This window comes from Anoplophora glabripennis, unplaced genomic scaffold (assembly GCF_000390285.2).
Source record: "Anoplophora glabripennis isolate ALB-LARVAE unplaced genomic scaffold, Agla_2.0 scaffold187, whole genome shotgun sequence".
Lineage (NCBI taxonomy): Eukaryota > Metazoa > Arthropoda > Insecta > Coleoptera > Cerambycidae > Anoplophora > Anoplophora glabripennis.
This window is the reverse complement of record NW_019416381.1, coordinates 469,850-477,968: the sequence shown is the minus strand read 5'-3', so window position 1 is coordinate 477,968 and position 8,119 is coordinate 469,850.

Genomic DNA, 8,119 nt, shown 5'->3' with positions numbered 1-8,119 from the left:
TTTTCCGTTCCCAACTACACTTGGGGAAAAAACAGCATGTGCAGACAAATTTTGAACAATTTTTTCCAGCAGTTTCATTTGTTGCTTATGAGCAGAAATTAACCTTGTGACAATGTACCTATCAAGTACATGTTTTTAACAAAATTTAATTTTTTTATTTTTTCTAATCCATTTCCTTAAGTGCAGAAATATCAATACATGTGCATAATATGTATAAACAGATTACTAGAGAACAATGTAATTTGAATAAAATTAATTATCAGAAATCTAGTAATTGTTTTTAGTCCAGTCGGTATCTGTTTTAAAAATAGGTTGTATGGATGTTTGATATAATATCGCTAATTTTTGTTGGAAATAGTTCTAAATACTATGTAGAATGATAATCGCGATATGCGTCCACTGAAAAAGTTGTGCATAATTGTTAGCGCAAGAAAATGTGAAAAAAAAATTAAAAAACACGCATTTTCCTTCCTTCTTTCACTTATAACTCGGATAATATTGATATTAGAAAAATAGTCAAACGAAAAAAAAGTTTTGTTTTGAGATTCTCTTTAAAATAAAAGTAGTCCGGAATTTTTGTGTGCATTATTGTTGCTGCAATACAGTATAGACCGAAAAAAAATTCCTGAAAAAAGATCGTTTTTTCATTAATTTATTTCGGACCTTGACTTTAGAACAGCCATATAAAAAATAGGGTTCTGAGTGAGTATTCATGATATGGTAGTATTGCAGAAGTTTTTTCATCGAAATCGGCCGGGTAGAAATACAGAAAATACTGAATTATATTTATTTTTCAATTCCCTCTCACGGTAAAAGCAATGATTACTTTGAGCTCCCAATTTTTATACATACCCTTTGGAGTCTCAATTATCAATCTCCATTTAAAAATTTTCGATTTTATCCATTTTAGCAACAATTAGAATTTTTTCAAAATTTCTTCGAAAAAATACTTATAAAGATTTAGATTTCAAATGTAATTATAGGACCAAATAGAGGAAGGATTGACGAACAAAATCCACTTTTGATCTTGTGGATACGATGATTCGTCATCGAGATATGAAAGCTCAAAGTTGAAATGAGTTTACGGCAAAATAACAATCAAAAGTGATTTTGAATGTTTGTGGCGCAAAGACTTTATAACTTTGAAAATTTGTTTAAATCGGAAATGTATTTTAACTGTTCTGATACAAAAAAGAGTGATATATTTCACGGGAATCGACCAGAGAATCAACGAGTGGGAGTGGGAGTGGGGGGACTATGCGAGTGGAGCAGCATAATTCCCTCGCGCAACTTCAATCGAGTTTTTCAAAGCTTCTACAACAGATAAATAGATGATTTTTTTAATCGATAGAGGGAAGCTAGATCTATTCGAATCGCTCCGCTCGCATAGTCCCCCTACTCCTCACTCTTTGACTATCTGCTCGATTCCTGTGAAGTGTATCAATCTTTTTGCATCAGAACAGTTAAAATACATATTCGATTTAAACAAATTTTCACATTTATAAAGTCTTTGCGTCAAACAATCAAAATCATGTATGATTGTTATTGTAAAGTACGTTGTTTTTGCCGTAAACTCACTTCAACTATGAGCTTTCATATCTCGATGACGATTCATTGTATCCACAAGATCAAAAGAGGATTTTATTCGTCAATCCTTCCTCTATTTGATCCTATAATTACATTTGAAGAATATGCAAATGCGATAGCTCCAGCTCGAAATGTTTATAAGTATTTTTTTGAAGAAATTTTGAAAAAATTCTAATTGATGCTAAAATGGATAAAATCGAAAATTTTGAAATTGGGATTGATAGTTGAGACTCCAAACGCTATGTATAAAAATTGGGAGCTCAAAATAATCATTGCTTTTACCGTGAGAGAGAATTGAAAAATAAGTATAATTCTGTATTTTCTTAATTAACAATTCAATTGTGCGAAATCTACCCGGCCGATTTCGATGAAAAAATTTCTGCAATACTACCATATCATGAAGTACCTACTCAGAACCATATTTTTTTATATGGCTGCTCTAAAGTCAAGTTCCGAAATAAATTCATAAAAAACCGATATTTTTTCACGAATTTTTTTTCGGTCTATACTGTATTGCAGCAACAATAATGCACATAAATATTCCGGACTTTTATTTTAAAGAGAATCTCAAAACGAAACTTTTTTCTTTTGACTATTTTCTCTAATATCAATATTCTCCGAGTTATAAATGAAAGAAGGGAGGAAAATGCGCATTTTTTATTTTTTTTTTACATTCTCTTGTGCTAACAATTATGCACAATTTTTTTAGCGTTCGCATATGGCAATTATTATTCTACATAATATTTAGAACCATTCCCAACAAAAATTAGTGTTACTATATAAAACATCCATCCCGAAACAGATACCGACTGGACTATTTCCGCAATGTCATCAGTTAGGAATCTTGTCCTTGTGATTAGAAACCTGTTATATACCTAGATTTTATCAAAGAACATTGTTTAACTTCAGTTGATAAGGATTTTTAGAAAAAATATTTATATTTTTTGAATTGACTTAATTCCTTTAAAATTTAGTAAAAAAATACGGCAAAATATATCATTTATAAAAAAAAAATAGTAAAAATGGCAAATATTTGTTACATTCAAAGTTTTTGACACTGTCGTTTGAAAATTACATTTTTTTTAAAGTTTAATGTTTATATATAATTTTGTCATATTAATATTTGTTAATACTATACAGCAGGAGCCTGCCTGATAAAACAATACAACAACAGTAAAATGTGGAAACAAAAAGATGTCTTTGCAACAGCTGTTTTTTTACGTATTTCCTGGTAACCTGTTGCCATGGAATTTTCCAAGTAAAATTCATATACAGGGTGTTAATGAACTTATATCAAATATTTTTGCCACATGTCCATTATGTCAAAATGAGGTAAATACACGGATTTGTGTTGAGTAAAATGTAATTTTTAAACCTGACATACTTCAACATTGCAGGGAGCCACCTTTTGAGAACTGCCGATTTTCATAGAATATGTTCGATGTAGCCACCATTTGCTTGCACACAAGCTTCAGCGCAAAGTATCCAATTCGCTCGCACACGTTGCAACATTGCCACGTCCTCTCGAATCGTATTATAAGCTTTGGCAATACGACGCGACGTCGCAGTTGGTCGATGTCAGGAACTGCCGTGGAATACACAACACTTTTCACATGTCCCCAGAAAAAGAAGTCTAAAGGGGTGAGGTCCGGGGACCGGGGCATCTAACTAGGCTACCGCTGTCTATCCAGCGATCGGGAAAAGTAATGTTTAGAAAGTCCCGCCCTCTCCGAAAAAAGTGAGCGGGGGCTCCGTCGTGCATTAACCATATATTTTGCCATACATTTAATGGCACGTCTTCTTTCCAATAACTCCGGCAAGCGATTTTGTAAAAAATCTAGATATGAAGCACCGTCTAAGCGTCTAGGCAATTCAAAAGGTTCTATCAAAATGACATCAACGATACCGACCCACATGTTCACTGAAAACTGTTGCTGAAAAGCACCGTGACGTATTTGGTGAGAATTTTCGATAGTCCAGTAATGAGTGTTGTGGACGTTACGACGTACACCGTTTCGACTGTAACATGTTTCATCTGCAACAAGTATTTGCGCTGTAAATTGAGGATTTCTTTTATGTTCCTCATGCAATCATTCGCAAAAACCTCGACGTAGCGAAACTTCCTCAGAAGTAAACGCTTGAACACGTAGAATATGAAATGGGTACAACTGAGCTTCTCGTAATGTTAGCCACACAACAGGATGCGAAATATTTACCTACTGTGCGATATTTCTGGTGCTATGATGTGGATCTTCTTCGACAAGATATAAAATCATCTCCTCGACATTTAATATTCTTAGTGGTCGCCCTAGTCTAAAACTCTGCACTACAGCAACAAATGTTCGCGGTGCGGGGGCACGTCGTTCAAGATATCTTGCACGGTAGGCTTAACAAGCTCTGTGAGTATTTTCGTTTGCTTAGCCATAAATTATTAAATGTACTCTCGAAAAACAGCACAGCAATCACTACAACAATGTATTACAAACTGACTTTCGAATACAGTCCTGCTTCAAACTCGTAAAAAGTGTTACAGAATTTTTATAAATACTGTATTTGTACACATTGTTAATTAGCTTTTTTCTCTATGCCCTTAAACTTCCGATACAAGTTTGTGACATCAGTTAACTCAGTTTTTGCTCCTTTTTGGCCTCTTTAAATTTTTGGCTTAAGTTTATTTTCACCCTGTATTTATTCAATACATATCTTAAAGGATATACATATTTAATATTACAAAATTGATACATAAATTATACATTATTACACAGCAACAGGTTACCATGGAAAGTTCCAGAAATTTTACCATACTTTTTATTACAGTGAAACGAACACGTAAAAAACAGCTACAACAAAGATATTTTTTTGTTTCCAGATTCTACTTAGAATTGTTTCATCAGGCACCCTCCTTTTGAGGAATTTTTCCTTACTTTTAATTACAATGTATTTGTCGAGGGTGATTAGAGAACAACAATGATATGATTATTTAACAATTCCAGTACATCAGGTGTGTGCTTTTGTATTAATTACATTAGACATATTTTTAGTTTTTACTTTGGATAATTATTTATTACTAGCTGTTTACTAGGTTTGCTGATGTAATTCAATGCTAGTTGCGGCATATATAGTCTACAGAGTAGTTGTTTTCAATATTTACAATTATTAGGTATCTTGTCTGTGGGATTAGATATATTTTGCATACCTAATTACATACTGATTATTTTTACAAGTGTATAACTACTATTATTTGTAGATTTTGTTACATTCTCATACAATATACAGGGTATTGTTGAAAATCACTGACTTCACTGTAATCTTTACGTATAACGTAAATCCGCTATGCAGTGTTGCCGATGTTACACAGATCTCTTAAACTCTAAGTTTTTATAGGAAATACGAAGAAGAAATTAAATACACAAATAAGCATCTTTTTCATCTTCATAAAAATAGGTATCCTTCTGTCCTTGCTATTCCTATCTTCACTAATAAACTATTTCCCCGTATCTTAACAGTAACCCTTAACAGTGGCTTCGTACGCATAGCTACTGTTTGTTAAAAGGTTTTACAGTTGAGCCGTTGCATATTTACGTTCACGTCATCAACATACATCAATAAAAAACAACAACCGAGTGCTCTACTCAGCACCAAGGGGAAATTTGTTTATATTTCCAGCCATTTCCGAGTTACGAGCAAAAAGCGTTTTTTTTTCTTATACCGTGTGACATCATAGATCGATAACGAAGGCTAAAAAAGCCACGCGCTCTACCCCACGCTCCCTCCCTAGGTGTCCTGAAATTGCTGGGGAGACTCCTGAAGCAGCAGAGAGAGAGAGAGAGAAAAGCTCTCTATGAGTACAGAGTCACTCTATCTCTATCGCACACTATAACTCTATCTCTCTCGCACACAATCAGACAAACACGACAGAAAAAAACCTTCTTTTAAAAATACATGGGATTTATCATTATTAGAATAACCCATTTTAATTTAAAAAATTTAAAAAATTACAATGGATTATTATGATGACGAAAAATAAAACATAATTAACTGTATTATTCAAATAACAATAATGTGCAAAAGTTCTTCAGGAATATTGGCAGATTTACTTTGGAGGAAGAATCCCGTCAACGAACACTAAAAAATATTATTAGAAACCTTAGGTGGCCAGAAAACAGCCCCGATCTCATTGTCAGTCCTTTAGANACAATATACAGGGTATTGTTGAAAATCACTGACTTCACTGTAACCTTTACGTATAACGTAAATCCGCTATGCAGTGTTGCCGATGTTACACAGATCTCTTAAACTCTAAGTTTTTATAGGAAATAGGAAGAACAAATTAAATACACAAGTAAGCATCTTTTTGGATTATACATCAAATAAAATGAAATATCTTCATAAAAATAGGTATCCTTCTGTCCTTGCTATTCCTATCTTCACTAATAAACTATTTCCCCGTATCTTAACAGTAACCCTTAACAGTGACTTCGTACGCATAGCTACAAAAGAAAGTGTACAAAAGAAATCCGTAAGTACGCCTGGCAACATTACCAAAGTCTTGTTTATATGTTGCTAGGATACGGGTAGGTATGCGGGCCACTGCATTTGATTCTTCCTAAAATTCTGCTGGTGGTGTACTCTACCGGCAATTCGGAAATTTAAAACTGCCGGCCTATTCCAGTAGCCGTCTGTGGCGATAGCTACTTTGTCTGTGATTTTATACCATAAAAAGACGCTTTCTATTTACAATTGATAAAAATGTTACCTAGTCATTTGAAATAGTGTTTCATTCAGCTATTTGAGCTATTAACTCATTAAAAATGTAGTAGTGTGGCAATCAAATGTTACAATTTAACTTCTTATGCAGGGGCCACGTCTAATGCCGTTAATTAGCGCCCTAATTTATCATCGTCATTATTAATGACGTTAGACATTAGGCGATAACACGAGTGGCGGTCTTTTTTGACACATCAAAGCGATTTGCGCGTCATTTATCGCATTGATGTGGCTACACTAGCATTGTCTATTTCAACACATTAAAGCTTCGGGCAGGTTTAATACGGTTGCATAAAAATGGAGTGGTCTAACGAAAAAATAATTTAGTTTGTAGAAGTGTTTCAAACGGATCCTAGACAAAAAGCATAAAATAATAATCGACGCTCATATTCTACAACTGTAAACCGGCCTCAATCTCCAGGATAAAATGATTTTATCAAATATACGCATTATTTGTTGAGTAGACATCAAACACAAGTGTAGCTATTCACTTTACCCCGTAATTTAATCTATTATTTTTAACGCAATAATCATCGCGATAATGGACGTAAGTGTGGCTCCAACATTACTAGTGTTCTTTTCAATAAATAAGAACAACAATGCACAAATAGACATTTGTGGAAAATGTATCGAAAAGATAAAAATGCAAAACCAAAGGAAAATGCCACATGTAAGAAGTTGGTTCATAATAATAAACTTTAAAGCGAGAAAAATAAAGTAATTCAAAGTCATAGTTGATTTTTTTAAATTAATATTATTAGCATAAATTAGTTTCTAAAATATTTAATTATCTTCTATGTATTAAAATTTTATGGATACCGATTGATCTTACTTATTGCTTTTGAAGAGGACGTATTCAACTGCAACAATAAAACTATCTTTAACTACACCCATACTTCAGATAAAAGATAATCGAATATTTAAGGTGTAAGCTAACATGAAAGATGGTTGATCGGATCCACATAAGATAAAAGATAATTGCACTTTATCTAGATGATACATCTAGATAAAACAGTCTAGACCTAGACAATGCACACAATGTTTATCTTTATTGTTGAAGCAATTCATGAACTTGACTTGCGTTTCTTTTTAGAATTTCCGCTGTCAATTGAAGAACCAATTGATTTCTGATTTGTTGTTTTTTTAAAGATAACAAATAAAGAAATCTTTATTATGTACATTTATCAATTAATTTGCTTTATGTTGGTGTATATTTTAATTTAATTTACATATGTTTAATCACATTTAAAATGAAAATATGAATATATACAAGAAATAAATAAACGACCCCTTGCAACAGAACAAACAGAAATTAAACGTCATTGTTTCGCAGATGACTTCTGTTTTGACATGTGGTATTTTCGTGAATTGCATTGATTGAAAAATTATTTAAAACTCCATTACTTTTAACAATTATAAATAGCTAAATTGAAGAAGTATAGTTATAACATTTTGATAATAAGTATGTTCAATGGTGCAAAATGTTTGAAACGAAATACTATTAGTCTTCCTTTAAACAAGTTGAAGAAAGTTATATTTGTCAATAAATAATATCTGACAAACCCAAACGAATACAGAAAAAATGTAATAAATAATGCGATAATTGTTTGATTTTGCAATTTAATAATGAGTACAATTAAGATAAATGATATATAAGTACTTATCGAATTATTCAATTGTTTTTCAGTTATGCGGACTATTTATTGGCAATCGTATACAAATATAATACTTCATAGTCAATTGATTTCGAGTGGATTCGTCACAC